We start from the raw sequence: 21,377 nt of genomic DNA, 5'->3' as shown, positions 1-21,377 counted from the left end.
GACTCTATCATTACCATTTATATCAGTAAGCTCTTCTAAACTTAGAGAACTATACATAACTGTAAAAGTGTATGTATTACTTTTAAACCTTCATAAACATAAATTCCTTCAGTATTCAGGTACGTCTACTATCACAGTTTTTATATGCAGCATTTACCTTCACATTCTTTTTCTCTTCTCCTTTCTTTATGCAACTGAAATAGATGTCAGCTCAAGCACGCATAACTATTTATAACCATGTATTTGGGAAAATCAGATCTTCGTTGTACCTTCGATATTGAATATACATGTCATATTTATTTAGCTTCTGCAAAACAGTCTAACACGAAAAGTTTTGTCATACAATAGACTGTGAAGGGGGAAAAATACTTTTAGTTTCCTAGCTAAAGTGGAGTCATAGCTCCAATGACGTCTTGAATTCTTACTATTTGTTAGATTCCCTAACATGTACAATACATGGCTGGACTGTGTGAGCTTTTTGTGCTTTGTTGACAGTTGACAGACAAAGCAAAATTATTCCTGAAGCAAGGTACTGTACTTAGTTGTGACCTATTATAGCCTAAGAATTCAGTTTGCTTTGAGTTGGATGAATAGGAAGAGTATTTTACAGAATAGACTTGAATATACTACTAGAGGTTTTAGCTGTCTATACAGAAATACATATACATCCTCCACTGAGCCTTTTTTTCAAATGTAATTTTCCATATATAGTCATTTTAAGTATAATTTCCCACAGTTGCTTGCATGGAGCCAAATTTAACTGCTTTGGTATTGTCCGACTGTGGTAAAATAAAATTGCTGGTGATTGTTGGCTTTCTTTGTGCACTGTATGGCAGGCTATGAAGACTTGTGTGCTACTTTTTAATGTTTAATGTTCTTTAGGTGCATCTTCTTGTGCTTAGGCCCTGATTGCAAATTAGGATTGCAAGGCTGAGGTACTGGCCTTGATGTGAAGCAAAGCAGAACTCACTTGTTAATTTATTATATAATGTACCACTGTTAGGGTTGGAATTTCTCCACTGGTAGTGCTATTACATGTGTTTTACATAAGAACCGCTGTTTGCATCTAACCTATCATAAGGATTTGGAGTGCTCCATTATCTTTTCAGTAGACTGATGGAACAAATGAGAAGATCAATAAATTTCACATAACTTGTATGAAATGACATGTGATGTATGTTTAGAGATGTCTTACTTTAAAAATCAATTTTAATAACATTTAAAACTCTTACATTGACCTGTAAGATATTTTCCACGTTTGTTGTGTTTGATAATTTTGTTACAAGTATTTCTGCATTAACTTTAGTTTTTTCTAATTTTTTTTCTTGCTTTGTTCCTTCATTTCCTGCTTCAGCACCTCTCTGAGTTTTAATAATCAGGCAGGCATGACACGTTGCTATGTAGAAGGTTTATCTTAAAAATCAAAGTAATGTTTTTTTATAGTGAGTTCCCATTGGAGATTTTGGGGGTTTCTTTTCCAGTTTTCGATTCAAATTTGAATCAGAAAACAATATATGTTTTGTTGTTCTTTGAAAATCCTAAATCACAATACGCCATTCCTAAAAAAAGCCACAAACGTTCACTGCGTAGCCTAAAAATAGGCACATATTATATTTTGTGATTTGCTTTGTGGTGAGAGAGTGATTTGTTGCTGACAGAACCCCAGGTATTCAATCAATAAATAGAGGCACTTACCAAGTGCTGAGTAATACAGGAGTTCCTAAAACATACATTGAGGGGGTGGAGCTTTGTTGCACAGCCAAACCCTGGTACCTTTTGAGTCAATGAGGCAAATTTCCACATATTTAAAAGGGAACAAGATTTGGACCTGGGTATTGACTGTTCTGGGGCAGAGTGGATGGAAACAAAGGGAAAGCTGTCCTGTTTGGTAGCAGTCTTTGCACTAATCCTGGGATCTGTACACCATTTCAGTTCCTCAGTCTAGTTTAAGAGATGCTTTACATTATACTGACTGCAAGTGGCCCCCAGGGGCAATTACAGTAACTGGGAATTGCTAGGGCAATTGAAAACATTGGCTTTCGCCTTCCTTTTCCCAGCGATACCCCTACAACATCAGCAGGTTAGGGAGGATGGGGCATAGGAGTTGTTATACCAGCTTTATGGCACTGAAATATCCCCCTGTATTGGGGTGTGTCACTGTGTCGGTGTAGCTGCACCTGTATTCCCCCGTCTGCAGTCCACTATAGGCGTGCCCAGTCAGTCTCCACCCATCACCTGTCTCTGAGTAGGGACCATTGTCCCACTCTCTTCTGATCAGAGATTTTAAGTCTGTACACCCCCTGCCATCCACTGTGATAGCCCTTTCAAGCAGGCTGCCTGAAGGCCAGCCCCTGTTCATTGCTCTCCAAGCATATAGCCCAGGGGTCGGCAACCTTTCAGAAGTGGTGTGCCGAGTCTTCATTTATTCACTCTAATTTAAGGTTTCGCATGCTAGTAACATTTTAACGTTTTTAGAAGGTCTCTTTCTGTAAGTCTATAATATATAACTAAACTAATGTTGTATGTAAAGTAAATAAGGTTTTTAAAATGTTTAAGAAGCTTCATTTAAAATTAAATAAAATGCAGAGCCCTCCAGACCGGTGGCCAGGACCCGGGCAGTGTGAGTGCCACTGAAAATCAGCTCGTGTGCCAACTTTGGCACACGTGCCATAGGTTGCCTACCCCTGGTATAGCCAGCAGTTAAAACTTACCACTCAGGTCTTTCTAAACTAACACATTTATTCATACAGTAAAAGCATAGAGAAAACCATATAAAAATAGATTTAAACCCACACTAAGCATTCCAGAAATCACCCATCTTCCATATGGTAGGCCAGTATCCCTTCCAACACTTCAACAAGGGTTGGGGCCTCCCTTTAGACAGAGAGTCACTTCCATTTGCTGAACCTAAATGAAGGCAAGCTCATCTGTTTATACAGGTGGTTTTCAACCTTTTTTCATTTTCAGACTCTTAAAAAATTTCAAATGGATACGCGGACCTCTTTGGAAATCTTAAATATAATTTGTGGACCCCTAGGTTGAAAACCACTGTTCTATGGTAATGACAACCTTTCATGGATCTTTTAGACATAGTCCATGGACCCCCAGGGGTCTGCAGACCACAGGTTTATACCAAAAGTCCTTTCTTTAGCTTGGTCTACACTAAAAAGTTAAGACAACCCCGCTGTGTCACTCAGGGGTATAAAAAATCCACTCCCCGGAGCAACATAGTTAGGCCAATCAAACTCCCAGTGTAGACAGTGCTAGGTCGATGGAAGATGGATTACCTACACCTACAGGAGACTCCCTCCCATCAGCATAGGTTGTGTCTACACTGAAGCACTACAGCAGTGCCTCTGTAGCATTTAAAGTGTAAGCAAGCCTCTGGAAAACCCTGCCTGAACCATTATATGCGAACCACCCTGTGGGGTGGAACCTCTCTGAAGTTGTTTAGTCTCGGTGACTCTCTTTAATCATCCCCCACTATTTTTTAGTTCCTGGAGAAACTGTGAACATCTTCCCCCAAGAAGTAGAACACAATGATCCATAAACCATTCATAAATGTAATATAATGGTCCTCAAAGATACTGCATGGAGTTGCAATATCTGTCACTGGGTGATCCTTCTGGTTTTAGAGCCACTTAGCATCACCAGCTTGTCACAAAGTGGCCCTAAGATAGGGCAAATCAGGACACCAATGTCTTTGGAGCCTTATAATGAGCTTTCTCTGGAGTGGTAGTGCTCCGTTTGCACGGGCTTACCTTTTCAGGCTTGCCTCTAGTGGCATTATTGGCTAAATTTCCTTTTAATGAAGGAGAGCATAAGAACCCAGCTAATGGATTCTGTATAATCTGATCAGTTTTTACTAAAGGAAATAGTTTTGTAGTCAGGATATCTTAAATGTGAGCTTTGAAGAAATCCAAAGGTTAGAGCTCTCAAACAGAATTGAAGGTGCTGCTGTGCTCATCACTAAAGAGATAACATCACTGATTTGTGCACTCTCCTTGGATCTGCTGGTGATCCATATTTGGAAGTCTGGCTCCAGTGTTGTGTTAATGCCAAGTGAACCTTCTGATCTGAAGAATGCCAAAACTAGACTCCCCACTTCCTTAGATGTGATAACAGATCATATGCCGGGGTAGCTAGTGAGCAGCAGTAGCCTGTAACATTTAAATGAGAAGGCAGAAAGCCTCTTTAGATATGTCTACACTGTGTCTGGGAGCAAGCCTCCCACCCTGGATTCACAGACCTGTATTGGGGGAGCTAATGCTGCCACACTGAAAATGGTTGTGTGTACAGTGCTTTGACATTGCAGCTTGGGCTCTGAAGCCAACCTCTCCCCACCCCAAGATTTAGTGCCTGAGCTCCAGCCCGAGCCATAATGTCTGCACAGCTATTTTTAGCACGCTCATGTGAGCCCCACTGATACAGGTATGTGGACTCAGGGTTGGAGGTTCATTCCCAGATGCAATGTAGATAGGACTTAATGTCCATTCTTAGCATCCATGTTTCACATGCATATAGCAAGATGCTGAAGACAAGAGACTGCAGCAATTTCATTTTATGCTTTATCTGTGCTTCTCCGAATGTGGCTGAGGCTCAGTAGAGCAGGAGTCACAAGTCCAATTCTACTTCGGCTCTCTAAGTAATGTTTAGAATCCCGTGTAGTTATACTATCCAGGTATTTGAAGTGCCCAGTGCACTCCAGTCTGCCTCAGATTTAGGTAGGAATATCTGCTTTTTCCATCAGATTGAGATGTCACTACAGTCTTTTTCTTTTCATGTACTATCTTTAGACCTAACTTTTCTGCTTCCATTGCTAGTCTTTCTGACAACTTTTGTACCTCTTCTTGCAACATCAGGTCAGTATCAGATGACTAATTTTTTTGTCCATTGACAGGTAGGACCTTGTAAAGGTTTCCATCAATGGTGGTTCTTAAAATTTCTTCAAGATAGCATGCAACCGTCTCTGACACCTATCCTCAAGTCAAACCAACTACTTTGCTCACGCTCCACAAAAAATGAAACTGTCACATTTCCATAGTAATTTTGTATTAGCCTTATTACATTTTCACCAGCTGTCATCAACTGCAGGATTGCCCAAAGCGGTTTGTGCCACATGCAGTTAAACACCTTAGCAAAATACACAAAGACATAAACCATCTTCCCATGTTCTCCAGCACACTCTAGCATAGCACATGCAGATTGAATATTTGCTCCACTCTACCCCTTTGGGCTTCAACTTGGCTTGTTCTTCATCCAGAAGGTTCTCTATCATGGACACAGTTCTTTTCAGGGTGATGTACAGCAGTATTTTGCTAGGGTGAGTCAATAATGAGATTGTGTAGTAACATCCACAAATAACCAAGTCCCCCTTTTTATGAATAGGAACCATCCAACTCTTGAGCCATTTTCCATATTCCCAAATCACAGTGACAAGCTTATGGTATACCCTGATGAGTGCCTCCCCGCCACTTTTAATTAGTTCTGCTTTTATGTTACCCACTCCACAGGCGTTATTGCTTTACAGCATCCATACCACATCCACAACTTGTTTGAGCATAGGAGAAGGTACATTGGGATAAGTCGAGCACCTCGCATAGATCTCAGCCACTTTCATTTCCAGTTTAGAATTCATTTTACTCATATTATACAGTTCCCTGCAATATTTATCCCAAGTGAGGGGTGAAATGGTATTTTTCCTGGCAGGGAAACCTTTCGAAAGAGTCTTGGTAAACCTTCTTAGTGGCATTTTGGTAAACCACCTTAGTGGTCTTTGCCACAAAAGAGTTCTGTATATTAATATACTGTTGTTCAAGTCAATTGTCTTTTGCCACTTTGTTCAGTGCATCTATTTCTCGCATCATATGGGACTATTATTGTCGTGCATTTTCACTTGCCTTGCTCCTTGAAAAACCTCAATAGTCCATACAATGTTCAGGAAGCCAACACTCAACCCTGATGACCTTTCCAACTACCATCCCATCTTCAACTCACATTTCTGGATTAAAAATAAATGAGAAAGTAGTAACCACCAGCCATAAATGACATTAACCAAGCATCACAATCAGGGTTCAGACCAGAGCACAGCACAGCACAGACACAGCCCTCGTGGCTCTAACACATTAACCTCTTTATTACCAAGGACACTGCTAAAATATCCATGCTCATGCTGCTGGACCTCTTTCTAGCTTTAAGCACATTGCCCCAGATCCACAAAGGTACTTTGAGTTTAGGCACCTTAGTCCCAGTTTTGGGATCATCTGCCCAAGTCACATATAGCACCTATTTGGGTAGGCAGCCTCTGAGCACGCATACTGAATCAAGCCCCATTCATAATCCAACTGGAGGAGGGGAAGGTGGTAATGGTGGCAGTGATCCCCACCTTATAACTTCCAGCCCAGTCGTTAGCATACTTGCTTGGGATGTGGGAGATCCAGGTTCAGTTCCCCCTTCTCTGCCAGAATGGTCTCCCACCTTTTCAAGAGAACCACTGAGCTATGGAATATTCTGATGTGGGGCTCTCCCCGTCTCTTCTGTTGAAGATGTTCCACTGTGGATAAATAATGAGTGGTGGAAGCAGAGAGACTGGCCCTAACTCCTGGTGCAATAATGCTTTATAGAAATATGCTTATGAGTGTAAATATGACATAACTGGAATATGTTTTATGCTAGATATGCTAACATATCTTTGCAAAGGTTATAATCTACTGAATATATCCATCCTATTTATATGCTTGTATCATTTTTATATCTGAAGTTATGAGTGTTGGCTCTATGCTTGTATTTAAAGTGTTTGCTGTAGGAAGCACATAAGGCAGATTTGGTCAACATAGTGTGAAGGGGTTATTCAAGTAATTGGGAGTACTTAAGTAACAATGGACTTTGGGAAACGCCAATCCATATCTGAGCTTTCCTGGGAACAGTCAAACTAACATGTAAACAATAGCATCGGCCTGCAAAAACCTGAATCATCCATAGACATGTGACTTGCCCAGGTGGCTAGTGACCCCATTTTGTGGCTGTGATGTTGCACAAGAGAGAGACTATAAAAGGCCCTGGAAACCCCTCCATTTTGTCTTCAGCTGGCTCAAGAGATAGCCTCTCCACCCCAAAGAGATGCCTGAAAGAAACTGGAAAAAGGACAGTAACTACGGGGGTGTGAGTGATTGCTGGACCCAGACTAGGAAGGAGTCTAGTCTGTGAAAGAAGCTTATTGGTACATCTCTGAGTGTGAGATTTACCTGCATTTAGTTTCCTACTGTATTAGGCTTAGACTTGCGTGATTTTGTTTTATTTTGCTTGGTAATTTACTTTGTTCTGTCTATTATTACTTGGAACCACTTAAATCCTACTTTTTATATTTAATAAAATCACTTTTTACTTATTAATTAACCAGAGCAAGTAATTAATACCTGGGGGAGCAAAGAGCTGTGCATATCTCTCTATCAGTGTTATATAGGACGAACAATTTATGAGTTTACCTGTATAAGCTTTATACAGAGTAAAACGGATTTATTTGGGGTTTGGATCCCATTGGGAACTGGGTATCTGGGTGTTGGAGACAGGAGCACTTTGAACAGCTCAACTAATGGATGAAGAAAACAAGATTTTGGATGGACTCCATAACCTTGGCAGTAACAACCCTATCCAAAGGGATTTTGTTACCTCATTGGACTTAGCAGATGCTTATAATCAGCTCCCAGAGTCTTTACCAGATGCTAGTGGTGGTCAGACAGTCTCAGAGCCCTAACCTGTATTTCTTCCTAGACTACATTTTTTATCAGAGCCCTGACCAAAGAAGCAGCTCACAGCACCACAGTTCCAGTGTTAGAGTTGGTTCAAGCACATGGGTTTGTGATAAACAGCAGGAAGAGCTCTTTTATCCCTTCCCTTCCACAAAGAGACACATCTGTGGCCAAGGTTTTCCCCTTACTGGACAGATTTGAGCAAATCCAGAACCTGATATTCATGCTTGGAAGGAATTCAAGATTGTTCATCTCTCAGTGTCTGTAGCTACTAGGCCTTCTGGTTTCATGTATAACAATTATACCATGCACAAGATTTCATATTAGGCATCTCCAGAATGTGTGGAACTACTCACTAGAATGGGTGATAGATCAGGTGCTGGTTCCATACTACATGCTGGAATCTCTCAGTCGGTGGACAATCCCAGGGAGTGTCTGCAGGGATCTTCCTATCTGTTCTCCAGGCCCTCAAGTACTCCCTACAAATGCCAGCTTAATGGGGGTGGGGAGCACATCTGGGACACAGTACAGTTCATGGCACATGGAACTCCATAGACTGGAATGAGAGCATCAGCCTCTTGAAGCTAAAAGTGGTGAAACTAGCCTTCATTTCACCACCCCATCCAGTCAAACAGTACCACAGAGGCATACCTCACCAACCAAGGGGGAATTTGAAGCTCAACTCTACACTTGGCAGAAGGTGTTGCATGCGATGAGCTATGGTTAATAACTTACCATTCATGCATTTAGTTCAAGGGTATACCTCTCTTTTCCAGTATGTTTGTTTATCCCTCCCTGCTTATTATTCATTGCTCACTACTTCCCATACATCAGAGAATTGTGGGAGACTTTAGGCTGCAGAATGGGAAATTTCTTACCCAATAATTTCCTTTCTGCTAGCAATGTCTCCCGTGATTCTACAATCCATGGTGTGGCTTCATTAGCCAACAGACCCCATTTAATTTTAAGTCTGTAGTTTTGTGTGCTAGTTAGCCTACTGTACACAGTTCACTGATTAGCAACAATAACTTCAATGCCAATCATCTTATAAGAATTTTTACAAGCCAGAGAATGTTGTGACATGTTGCAAGCAGAACTGCAGAGAGGAGAACAGCTCTGTTATGGGACACGTTGCAAGCAGACAGGAAGTTATTGGGTAAGAAATTTTCCATTCTGGGATTAACTTCTTCTCCCAGTCTGCCCTTCCTTCCTTCCAGATAAATTCTTTAAGGACAATTACAGCTGTGTTCTGTGCTTCTCTATTGGACTTGTTATGCATAGTAGTGCCATCTAAGGTTGCTAGCTAAACTAATTCTATTGCCAATAAGATTGTGTTTTATACAGCTTAAGAAATAGTCTTTGTGTGGACAGACAAAAGGAGCATGGTAAAGCTCTGGAGCCCCAGCTCATGTCTGAAGTGTGTCCAGTGTCTGATGAGAAAGGGGGCAAAGTACATTGGGCTGGGTAGGAGGAAAGGTTGGGCCTAGAAAGGAAAGTTTTAGTCATCTGAACGAGTTTATCAATCCTTAAATGTATGATTTTTTTCCCTACAACACATTTTCTGAAATTTTTCTCCACTCTAGTTTTCAATGTTCCAAACAGTGCATCCACCGTGACCTCCTATGTGCATTGATCATCCTCAGTAATTCCTTTTCCTCGTGTGTTTACACCCTTCAACTGTGTAATTATTATGTTGTTACTCCTTCCTTATTCATCACTTAAACTATACATATTTAGTTTCTTTAAGCTTAAATGTATACATGCATCCGACGAAGTGGGTATTCACCCACGAAAGCTCATGCTCCCAAACGTCTGTTAGTCTATAAGGTGCCACAAGACTCTTTGCTGCTTTTACAGATCCAGACTAACACGGCTACCCCTCTGATGTATAAATGTATCATTCAGTATCTTTAGTCCCTGACAATATTTTTTGTCTTTTCTCTCTTTTGACAGTTTTTATCTTTCCAATTAATGAGGTGCCCAGAATTAAATGCAATACACCAGATTCATATGTGTTTGAATACATCAGACATGTATAGATAGCAAGTATATTTCCTTTTTTGTGCTGTTGCCTTTCAGATGCTCTTCTAACTTCCTGTCCATTATCATCTCAGTCTTTTTCAGCTTTATCTTCCTTCTTCCTATTGAATATCTGCATTTTGGATTTTTTGTGTAGCACTATTAGTTTTACACATTTGCTGGAGCTAGCTGGAAATTTTTTGTTGGAATGATTTTTTGACAGAAAATGCACTTTCCACAAAATCTAAATTACACAGAAAATTTTCAGTTTTTCTTGGAAATTAACAGATCTGTGGCTCCCCAATTCCATGGCAACCCATCAGGTTGAGTGATGGGAAGCCCAGGCTTCCAAGCTCCAGTGCTCTGGAGCAGCCTCTTGGTGGGCTCCTGCAGAGCTGGGGTTCCAGGCTCCCTGGCTCTGCCGTAGTCCGCCAGGGATCCTGTGTAGCAATATTTAATTTCAGAAACACTTATGTTTCCACTGTGGGAACATTTTGTTATTTCCAAGACAAAATATTGCAGAATATCCATTCTGTGAAGGGAAAAAAAATAGAGTTTGGGGGTTTCCATCCTGAATCAGACCAAAAAAATTCCAAAAACTAGAAATTGATGGTAAAATTGAAATTCTGTTTCCCAGGCAACTCTAGCATTTACCTTTTTACTTGGAAGTTCCCTGCTTGGAGTATCATGGAGCTGCTTGATATATAGTAGTTCCCCCTCTTGCATATGCATGCCCGGCAGTAGATGGAGCTACCAGGCTGTAGAATATACTTGTTTTCTTGCAGCTGGCTGCCTGGGCATTTGTCTTGTCTTTTGTTTTCTCTGTGGCTTTTGGTTTTGAGATTTGACCAATTTTTGTTCTTGTGGAAATTAGGTGCTGTTAAAATTTCTAAAACTGTGTTCATGCAGTAAGCAAAACAAACTTTTTTGTATTAAAACAAAATCCAAGAATGTTGCAATAATAACTCAATTTGCTCACTATTAATATGTAGAATGAAGACCCATTTCTTATTACACAAGGCCTCAAAAAAAAGTCTTATAGTTTGGCTTATCATAGGATACATTGCATAACATCTGACTATTTTATGCCATACATAAGTATCACTGGCTGAGTTAATATCAACCTAAGTAATTGCTAAAATGAAGCCTATCTGAAGCATACCATTGAGCACATTACAAGATATCCAAAGTGTTGCTGTATTAGAGAATAATCATCATGCTCAGCTAGTTAAGATAGCAAGTTTACAATAGGATAATATTTATAATGCTTGTCTAACTGCAGTATTCAAAAAGCTAGACTATCAACAACAGGCTTAAGAAGAGAGAGCAGTACTTTTCATTTGCAATTCTTTTCTCCGTTAGCTATACTTAGTGGACACAGTATAATTCAGGAATTTTCTTTTACATCACACATTTTCTCCAATCTCCTTGTCTTACATTTCTCACACCTAGCTGGGCATTTGAATCAAGAATTGTTAGAATCACTAGACTTGTCAACGTTGTTATCATGGTAGTCAGTGGTGAAGACACCAAACAAATTCAAAACTGCGGGTTTCCTGCCATAATTTTATTTGCTATTTCACAAATTAATTTAAAGACTTAACAATAGCTGCTGGGAAATGAAGGACTGGTTTTGTTTGGTCAGCAAAGACAATAGGCATGAGTCAAATAAGGGTTAACAATAATGCATTTGAATAAACTGAAACTAAACAGAGTGCATATGTTGAATTTGATTGCAACATGAATGTCCTTGGAAAAGTTTTTTGTTTAAAGCAAATCAAGACCAGAGCTTAATTATCAAAGCAAAACAAGAGACATAAAGAGCTACATGCTTTTAATATTGCTTTTTTCAAAAATAGCTCCCTTCACACATTTATCTGCATGTTTAATTTCCATGCATAATAGCACTAGTTATTGTTGTCATTTGTAAAGAGAGATTAACAGATAGTAAGTACAAACAAACGCAAATAAGTACTGAATAGCGAGGTGACAAAGAAGAAAAGACCTCTTTAATGTTAATTATGACTGGTAGGAAGTCTAGACAAATTACATTATCTGTTTTCTGTATGAATTGAAGGGACATTTAGTCAGTATCTGTGTCAGAGATACAGTTGGGTATTTGCTTTAAATGCAGGTGACTTGACAACTTAGTACTTCCCCAGTTTTTAACATACCTCAGTGAACTATGGAATTGTAATTTATCTAGAAAAATAAGTTTCAGCTACGTATGTCAATAACTAGACATTTCTTAATCATTAGAAGCAAAAGAAGAATATTAATGAGTTGTAGAATGTTGACGTTTTGTTGTTGTCTTAGAATATGGTGATTGTTTTCAGTTTGGTTGTCAGTCTGTTGATTGTTGTTTTCCTTAAATGCATTGTGTGACCAGTAACACTCATAGTTCTTTCTTAAGCAGTAAATAAAAAAAAAATAGTTGCATAAAAAAATTTGCTTCCAGTGTAATTACTACATGATAGGGTTGGTGGCCCTTTTTGTGTACTTCTTAGTGAAATAATATAAGCAGCTCCTTACAAATGAATCATATTTATGTGGCTCTTCAAATGCTTGATCATTAGCCCTAAATGCCAACAGTTGGCAGAAAGCAAGCAAAAGAGGTGGGAGATTGTCACATTCCAGGGTGCAGTCCAGACCAGTGAGGGGTTGTCACTGCCTGCCCTGCAACCTTGAGTGCTTCCCAATGCTTTGCTGCTGTAGCTTTCAGCCTGGGCTGCTCCCAAACAGCATACAGGTCACACCCTGATTGTCTATGTATAGCTACAGCCCTGGTCCAACAACTCTGACTGACCCCAGTAGCCAATCAGCAATACACCAGCTACATTCTGGCTTTCAGCAGCCTTGGTTACTATCTACAGGGTGACCCCAGCACACTCCCAGTCCCAAATTTTCCCCCAAAATTTGTGTTCTTCACTGTCCAGCCCTCTTCTGGACAGTTCAGATATTAGAGGTCCATGTTCTCTGTAAAGGGTCAATATTTAATACTTGGCTATTTTTACTGGAGTTATCAGATAGTTCAGTGTAAACACAACAATGGATTAGTTTTGATTAAAAATAAAGCAAATTTATTTAACTACAAAGAGATTTAAAGTGACTACAAGGCATTAAAGACCAAAATGCTTACAAGAAAATAAAGATAAAATGCTTTCTAGTAACTAAAACTTAACAAACTAGACTTGGTTCAAGGTCAAATCCTTACCACATGTTGTCAGCAACAGGACTGACCAAATCAGGGACGGGCAAACTTTTCGGCCTGAGGGCCACATCAGGTTTCCAAAATTGTATGGAGGGCTGGTTAGCGGAGGCTGTGCCTCTCCAAACAGCCAGGCATGGCCCGGCCCCGCCCCACCCCCTATTTGACCCCTCCTGCTTCTCGCCCCCTAACGCCCCCTTGGGATTCCTGCTCCATCCAACCACCTCTTATCCCGGACTGCCCCCAGAACCCCTGCCACCCCATCCAACCCCTCCTCTCATTCCTGACTGCCCCCTTTCAACTCCCTGTTCCCTGTCCTCTGACACCCCAACCCCTATGCATACCCCCACCCCCTGACCACCACCCCAAACTCCCCTGCCCTCTATCCAACCCCACACTCCCTGCCCCCGTACCATGCTGCCTGGAGCACCAGTAGCTGGCTACACTACAGCTGTGCCACCCAGAGCACAGGACAGGCAGTCGTGCCGCCTGGCTTGAGCCAGCCATACCACTGCACAGCACAGAGCACCGGGTCAGGCTGCAGCTCTGCAGCTGCGCTGCCCCAGGAGCTCTCCCCCAGAGCATTGTGCCGGCAGCGCAGTGAGCTGAGGCTGCGGTGGAGGGGGAACGGCAGGGAAAGGGCTGGGAGCTAGCCTCCCGGGCCAGGAACTCAGGAGCCAGGCAGGAGGGTCCCGCGGGTCGGACATGGCCCCTGGGCCGTAGTTTGCCCACCTCTGGACCAAATTCTCAGGTCAGAACCCCTCCCAAAGTCGCACGGCTGGTTCCTTTTTTTTTCTTATCTGAAAGAGAGAGTGAGAGAGAGAGAGAGATGCCTTGGAATGTTCTTGCCTCTCACTTTTATAGTCCAGTCACCCTTTGAAGAGGATTCTTCTGAGGTTTACCCCTCAAAGCAAAATTAAGTCAAACAGTAAAGAAGGTGACATGGAGTCTAATGGTGAAGGTGGCTCCATGCTCTTTCTCCTCCCCTGTGTATGCTGAAATGCAGAATTGCCTGGACTCCTGCTCTTTCCCCCTCTTACTGTCTCCAGAACTCTGTTTACTACTTACATGTAAATTGAGGTAAATAGACATTCTTCTTCACATATATGCAGCCATGTATTCCACTTAGATGTGTGTGTGCTCAATGCCTGCACCACTTGCTGCAGCTCCCATTGGCTAGGAACAGTGAACTGCGGCCATTGGGAGCTGTGGGGGGCCGTGCCTGCGGACGGTCAACGTAAACAAAATGTCTTGCAGCCTGTCAATGGATTACCCTTATGGGCCATATGCCAAAGGTTGCCGACCCCTGCTCTAACCTTTCTGTACCAAGTAGGCAGGTTTAGAAACCTTGTACAGGTTGACTCTGCTTCTGGCCATGGGCATCCTTTGAGTCCGATGCTGATACTGAATGCTTCCATGTCAGCAGCGTACCAGGCAGCTACAGACCTTCTCTGCCTTTCCTTCCCACAGGACTTTGCCATGGCTGCATCATCTATAGCTCCATCAACAGAAAAAAGCTGCTGAACTCTCAGGGCTGTCAGCACCACACCCCAATGTTCCCCTTCCATAGGTTGAGGAAGCAGGGCCAGTACTGGAATCCATGTGGGGGACCTTGGTACTGGGAATCTCCTTGGCACTATAAAAGTTACTGTGGTGGTTTTCACCACCCTCAATGCAGATACTATCAGACACTCAGGTACTGCTGCTCACTTCAGAATTTATACCATTTCTGGCTCCGGCGTGCCACTTCCTGCCTCGTTCTCAGCGACAGACAAGTCAGACTAGCTACTCACTCCCTTTGGTCTTGCTCTGCCCTTATCCCCCAGGTCCTGAGGCTCCTCAGTGTCTGAGTCAGGGTCATCATCCTCCCGTTTTCTATTGCCTGACCAATATTAGGGGCCATCAATGAACAGGAGTGGCGCTTGTCTCGTGGTTGAAACAGAGTCCTCTGGCCCAGCGCCTACCGGCCACCAATGCCAGTGGCCTCCATGGAATCTGTGGGACACTCCTCACTTGTGGAGTCCTCTTCATCATGCTCAAAGGCGAGATCGACGGCCAGGTCTGTGGTGGTGACTGTTGATCCACTGCAGACCCAGGTATCGGCGTTCCTTCTCTGTGCGGGGCCTCCATAGTTGTCCCACCTGGGTCCACAGCCCTGGAACGGGATTCATCTTTAGCCCAGTGAAGGGATTTATCTTCAACCCCAGATGATTTTGTGCGGGTTGGTTCATCCCTCCTTTTGGTACCAAAAGAATTTAAGGCAGCCCAAGATCTTTTGTGGCACATAGCTGCTTCCCTCAGTATCCAAGTGGAGTTCTTGCAAGAGAACACCCACAATTTAGTGAATATCCTGCAGCAGTCTGTCCCTGGGAGAGTCGCCCTCCATATCAATGATGTACTCCTTGAACTGGCTATGGCCCTCTGGAACACACTGCCTTTGGTACCATCTGTGGTTAAGCACGTGGAAAAGTGCTAGTTCGTTCCTGTGATGGGATACCTAGGTACAACCTGCAACTGGGATATCGCTGTGCCCCCCTAACTCTCCAATCTGGGTTGTCTCTTACAATGCTTTGCTAGTGACAAGCAGCAAACACCCGCAGGCCCTGTTATCACTCAGAACAACAGCATGTGGCGCCCCACACCCAGCTAGGTTGCACGAATGTTCCCTGAGCCACTCACGCATCACTCAGAGAAAGGCACCAGCAAATCTCCTAAGCCCCCAGCCTTGCACTCCAGAACTGTACCATCTTGCCCTGGTGAGAAACCTGACCACTGTAAGTTCATTACCCAGTCTGCCCCTCCCTCAGTGTGGAAAGGACACACACTAGCTTTTGTAAACTGAAATGAGATTTCCCAATCACTTCAACCAAAACACACTGTTTTAGATGAAATATAGGATAGGATAAAACAGATAGGAAGTTCTTGCTCATGTTGGAACCACACTGCACTTGCTTGACCATCTGGTCTTATCCTAAACACCAGAAAGTCAACCTTGGCTCCCACTCAGAAAATCTAGTTCACTGGGACCTTGTTAGATTCCACTACGTCGAAAACGTTTCTGCCGACTTACCGTTTTCAGACAGTTTGCCACCTGTGCCTCAGTCTGCAGTTTCAGCCTTCCACAATAGTTTGGACAAGTCTCCGGCTCTTGGGCCAGATGTCACTTGCACGTAGGTGGTCCCGTTTGCAAGGTTGCACCTTCGTCCCCTTTATATGTGGCTCAGGACTGTTTATTGTCCCACTCTTCACCCTTTAGATAGACTGATTCATCTTCCTCCACTGGTCCTGGACTCCTTGCAGTGATGGATGAATCCAGAGAACATTTGCCAAGGCATTCCCTTTGTCTGGCCCTCGCCAACCATGTTGGTTGTTACCAAGACCTCCTTGATAGGTTATGGGGAACAGCTGGGGTCTCTGAAAATACAGGGGCTGTGGTCGGAGCAAGAGGTCTGACTCTATATCAACATTCTGGAGCTTCAGGCCATCTACAATGCACGCAATACTTCTCAGGTCCATATCAGAGACTCAGTAGTTCACATACTTACCGACAATTTTGCTGTGATGTACCATGTGAACAAACAAGAAGGAGCACACTCCAGGTTGCTTTGTCTAGAAGCGATCTGGCTGTGGCAGTTCTGCACTGAGGAAAACTTTACTCTGATAGCCATTCACTTGCCCAGGGTTCAAAATCATCTCGCGGACCATCGCATCAGGTATTTTTCCTGAGTCATGAGTGGTCTCTGAGGACAAATGTACTCTGGGTCATCTTCACAGTTTGGGGCATCCCAGCAATAAACCTGTTTGCTACAAGGGATAACAGGAAATATCTGTTCTGCTTTTGAGGGAGCTTCAGTCCAGTGCTTTCCACCTCAGCTGGCAGTCAGCTGTTCAGTATGCCATTCCCCCGATCATGCCTCAGGTCATCCTCAAGCTCAAGGTGGATTGGGCCAAGCTCATTATCATTGCCCCGGCATGGCTGAGGCAGAGCTGGTTCTCCTACCTTCATGCACTGTCCGTTCAGCATCCCAAACTACTTCCTTACCATCCCAACTTACTCAGAACCAAGGCCACTCCTTACGTCCTATATTCAGCTCCTTGCATGTTGTGGCATGGCTGCTGCATGGCTGAATAAAGAGGAAGAGCGGTGTTTGGAGGCTGTCCAGCAAGTCCTTCTTAACAATAGAAATCTCTCCGCCAGGATGGCTTATTCAGTGAAATGGAAGAGATTTTTGGTGTGGTCATTAGTTGCGGAATACAAACATTGCTGGTCTCTATTCAGGACATTTTGAAGTACTTGCTGTGCCTTCAGTCATTGGGGCTTGCGTTTAGTTAATTGAAACTGCATCTGGCAGCAATATTGGCATTTCATCCCCCCATTCAGGAAAGATCAGTCTTCTCCAATGCCATGCCATCATATGCAGATTGCATGAAGGGTCACGAGGTCTCTTTGCAGACAGTCTCCAAATGCATACCATCCTGCGTCGAAACTGCATATGAAATAGCTTTGGCTCTGCCCCCTCAGTGGGTGGGAGTTCATTCTATGAGCAGCATCCATAGCATTTCTCAGAGACCTATCTGTATTGCATATTTGCACGGCTGCTACATGGTCATTGAAGCATACATTCACGAACCATTATACCATAATTGCTTCTTCCAGGGGGAAGCAAGGTGGAACGGTCCTGCAGTCTTTGTTTAGGTAGGGGCAGAGGGGACGGCTTGTAAGTCACCTGTGTGGAGTGTACAGCTGCAGCTACTTGGAGAAGAAACGGTTACTTACTGTAACTGGTGGTACTTCGGAGATGTGATGCAGATGTGTATTCCATGACCCACCCTCTGTCCTCTCTACATCGGAGTCTCATTTCTGGGCATTTTGGTGTGAAGGAACTGAGAGACGGTCAGGGCTGCCTCATGTAGCCAAATGAGGAGCTACAGCCATGAGGTGTGAATGCCACCCCTCTACGGGTACTGCTACATAAATTTCTCCAGCTCTAGTGCACTGGGCATGCACACATCTAAGTGGAATACACGTCTGCATCATGTCTCGAAGAATCACAGTTACATGAAGTAACCGTTTCTTCCTTTGTTGAGGATAGACTTGTTTAACAACATTTGCCTTGTCACGGCTGTGTGGGTTTGAACATGTGCTAACAAACATCATACAGGGGGTATTCCTAACTTTACATATAATGTTGCTACGTACGTTTCATCATGACATTATTGACCAGTAAATTATTGACTTTCAAATGATACCTCACAAGGCATATTTTGTGTTCTCTCTCTCTCTCTGGCCAAGTAATATTTAAATATTTATACAAAGTGGAAAAACTTGAACAGGAGAGACTGAAAGAGCTCCCCCCAGAATAGCCTGGTGATTAGGACACTTACCTGAGATGTGGGATACTTGGTTTGAAATCTCTGTTATAGAGTGGGAAAATTAACATGAGTCTCCTAAAATGCTGAGCCCTGGCACCTCTAAGCTTGGCAGTTCATAGCGCCAGCACCTCTGGGCTTGCTGCAGTTACTAAAGTAAAAAATTGCTTGAGTCCCGGCACATAATTGCTTGATCCCCAGCATCTCTCTTATTACAAATTAAGCACTAGTCTCTTGCATACCAGGTGAGTGCCTTAACCAGTGGGTTATTAGGTACAAAGGGATACCACCTCCTCCTCTTTTCTGAGTGGCACCTAAATCTCCTTGTGAATCTAGCCCGAAAAAAAAAATTGGCTGAAACTATTTGACAAATTTGTGTCAAAATCATGAATAGTTTAGAGTTGACTGAAACTGCATTTTTTTCAAATACACTATTCAGGAAAAAAAAATTGCCCAGTCTTAGTGAGACCTTCCCTCATTAGATAAATGTGTGACAATCTGTCCCTTGCATTGGTCTTCCTAATCTTGCAGTTTTTGTTTTAAGGCCTGAAGCATGAAGTTTATTATCCCTTCCATAATTTTTGTTTTTATCTATTATGATAACTCTGGGTATTCTTGAAATCTGTATAAATACCCACTCTTTTAAATCTTAAATTCTTTGTCTGATCGACTCATTACTATGACTTCCTGTAGTAATGAGTTCCACAGTTCAATCACTTGTGTTAAAAAATGTTTCTTTTTTTGGTTTGGTTTCTTTTTAGTTTTTTTTTTACGTTCTCATCTTTTAATTTCATTGAATGTTCCCTTGTTTTTGTGTTATGAGACAGGGTGAATAGAAGTTCCCAATCTACCATCTCTGTCTATACCATGACAAGACTAGAAGGGATCTCCTGGGTCACTGAGTCCAGTCCCTTGCTATCATAGGCAACACCTCTTGTAATTATGTTCATAAACTTACAACGCTCCATCTTAAAACTAGCTAGGTCAGTGGTCCCCAACCTTTTCCGGGTGGCGGGCGCCGGACGAGTCACCGAGGACCGTGGCCAGCAGACAAGCATGAGATGCCGAAATGCCGCTGAGAAACGGCAACATCAAGAGGTGTCGCTGCCGAAATGCAGGTGAAAATCAGCGGCATTTCAGCGGCGACACCTCTTGTTGATGCTGCTTTTTGGCGGCGATGCCTCTTGATGACGCCGCTTTTCGGCAGCAATTTGGCGGATGCTTGTCCGGCAGGCACCGCATTGGGGACCACTGAATTAGGTTGTTTGTTCCCACAACTCCTGTTGGAAGGCTGTTCCAGAACCTCGCTCTTCTGATGGTTAGAAAACTTCTAATTTACAGCCTACATTTATCCATGGCTAGTTTATACCCATTTGTTCTTGTGCCAATGTTGTCCTTTAGCTTAAATAACTCTTCTCGCTCTCTGGTATCTTGTGTATTTATAGAGAGTAATCATATTCGTTTATCTTTCAAGTGTGAAGAAAATCAGGCCAGTAGTTTTTAAGTGAAGAATGCTTAAAGTTGGCATTTTCACACATGTGGTTTAAAAATGTTTGGATTTTGGCTGCCCCAAGTCAGTTAAATATGAATCATTTCCAGATGTGCTGCAATTTAGTAGCACTTTTTTTTTAATCTGAGTACATGTGTGGAGATTTATATCTAAAACTGGAGCTGAGAAATAAGGGCCTGAACCAAACCTGTTCAAGTCAATAGAGTCGCCATTGACCAGTGGGTTTTGGATCAGGCCTGAACTCAGGAATTTCCAAAAGTTAAGGCTTCAACTGAAGCATTATTGTAGCCTGTATTGTTCAATGTAGCTTAAGAATCCTAAGAACTAGTTAATAGCTGTTTACATTTAACCATGAAAATGGCACTAAAAAAGGACTACATAGGTGTATAGCTAACCCTGAAGGAGATACCTTAACTCTTGGAATTCCCATACCTTTGAACATTTAATTTTATATTAATACTATTTTTATATTAAACTAATTGCATTTTCTAAAAGTTAAACCCACTGAGCAAGTGTTATAAACAAGAAATGTTCAAAAAGAGTTTTCTCTGTCGTGTGTCTGAATAGTCTCTTATTTTTCTGCCCTCTTTATGGTTATTGTGTATACTACAAATTCTGCATAGAAATTCTGCAGTGGAATTTGCCTCTAGCATGATGTTCTTCAGAAAAACCTTCCCTGTCCTGCTTAGAGATGCATAAAATCCTCCCTTGAAAGCACAAGTAATGCATTGATAGATTCTGTGCTTGTACTGGGCATAAATGGAGAGCATTGCACGAGCCTCAGGAGTGCACCCACTCTTCTGCTTACCTCTGTGTTCTTGAGAGAGAGATTCTGCACACTTTGCCTGGGCCATGTCAGAACAAGCAGGGCCAGATTTTTTTGCTCAGCCAGACAGATTGGGGAATGCTTTGTAATCATGTCTGTCAGTGTTGGATTTGCTGGGTCCTCCTATGGAAGTCACTGCTTATCACTAGGAAATCCACCAAAAATAGATTCATATTGTAATCCCTTACTTCCCCCTAAAACTCAAGCAAGCAAATTATGTCAGTACCCTGTGAAGCAATACTGAACAGGTGTGGGAGGGAGATGTAAAACAAGAGTCATGAATGAGACAATTAGCAGGACCTCTGTGGGGTCTATATGGCAATTTCTTAAGATTAATATGAAAATAGATAGGTTATGCCTGCTAAAAGCCAGCGAATGAAAAGAAACTTGAATGTTTTGCCATTCTGTCGTGCTGCCCCAGGATTGTCCTGCTACTACATTAGTGTTACTTCGCTGCGCAGTTGTGGAAGAGGAAAGTAGATGCAGAATACACACGTTGGGTTATGCATCTGTTCAGCATAGAATGCAGTATGTTGTGGCAGTAGGGGAAGTGTGTTGTATAGTGGATAGACCAAGGAATTTGATGTCAGGACTGCTTGGTTCTTTTCTGGCACTACCACTTACTAGCTTACCTTGGGCAAGTACCTTGACCTCTCTGTAGTTCAGTGGCTACACCTTTAAAATGAGTATTATTTA

At 42.5% G+C, this 21,377-nt stretch overlaps 1 protein-coding gene across 5 annotated transcripts in view; it reads left to right on the top strand.

The window, feature by feature from the left end:
* POLA1 (DNA polymerase alpha 1, catalytic subunit) overlaps positions 1-21,377 on the top strand; it is a 350,282-nt gene that overhangs the window by 228,395 nt on the left and 100,510 nt on the right. The window lies entirely within an intron of this gene.

This window comes from Mauremys mutica, chromosome 1 (assembly GCF_020497125.1).
Source record: "Mauremys mutica isolate MM-2020 ecotype Southern chromosome 1, ASM2049712v1, whole genome shotgun sequence".
NCBI lineage: Eukaryota > Metazoa > Chordata > Testudines > Geoemydidae > Mauremys > Mauremys mutica.
Note: the sequence above shows the minus strand (reverse complement) of the source record. Positions and strands in the feature narration are given on the sequence as shown.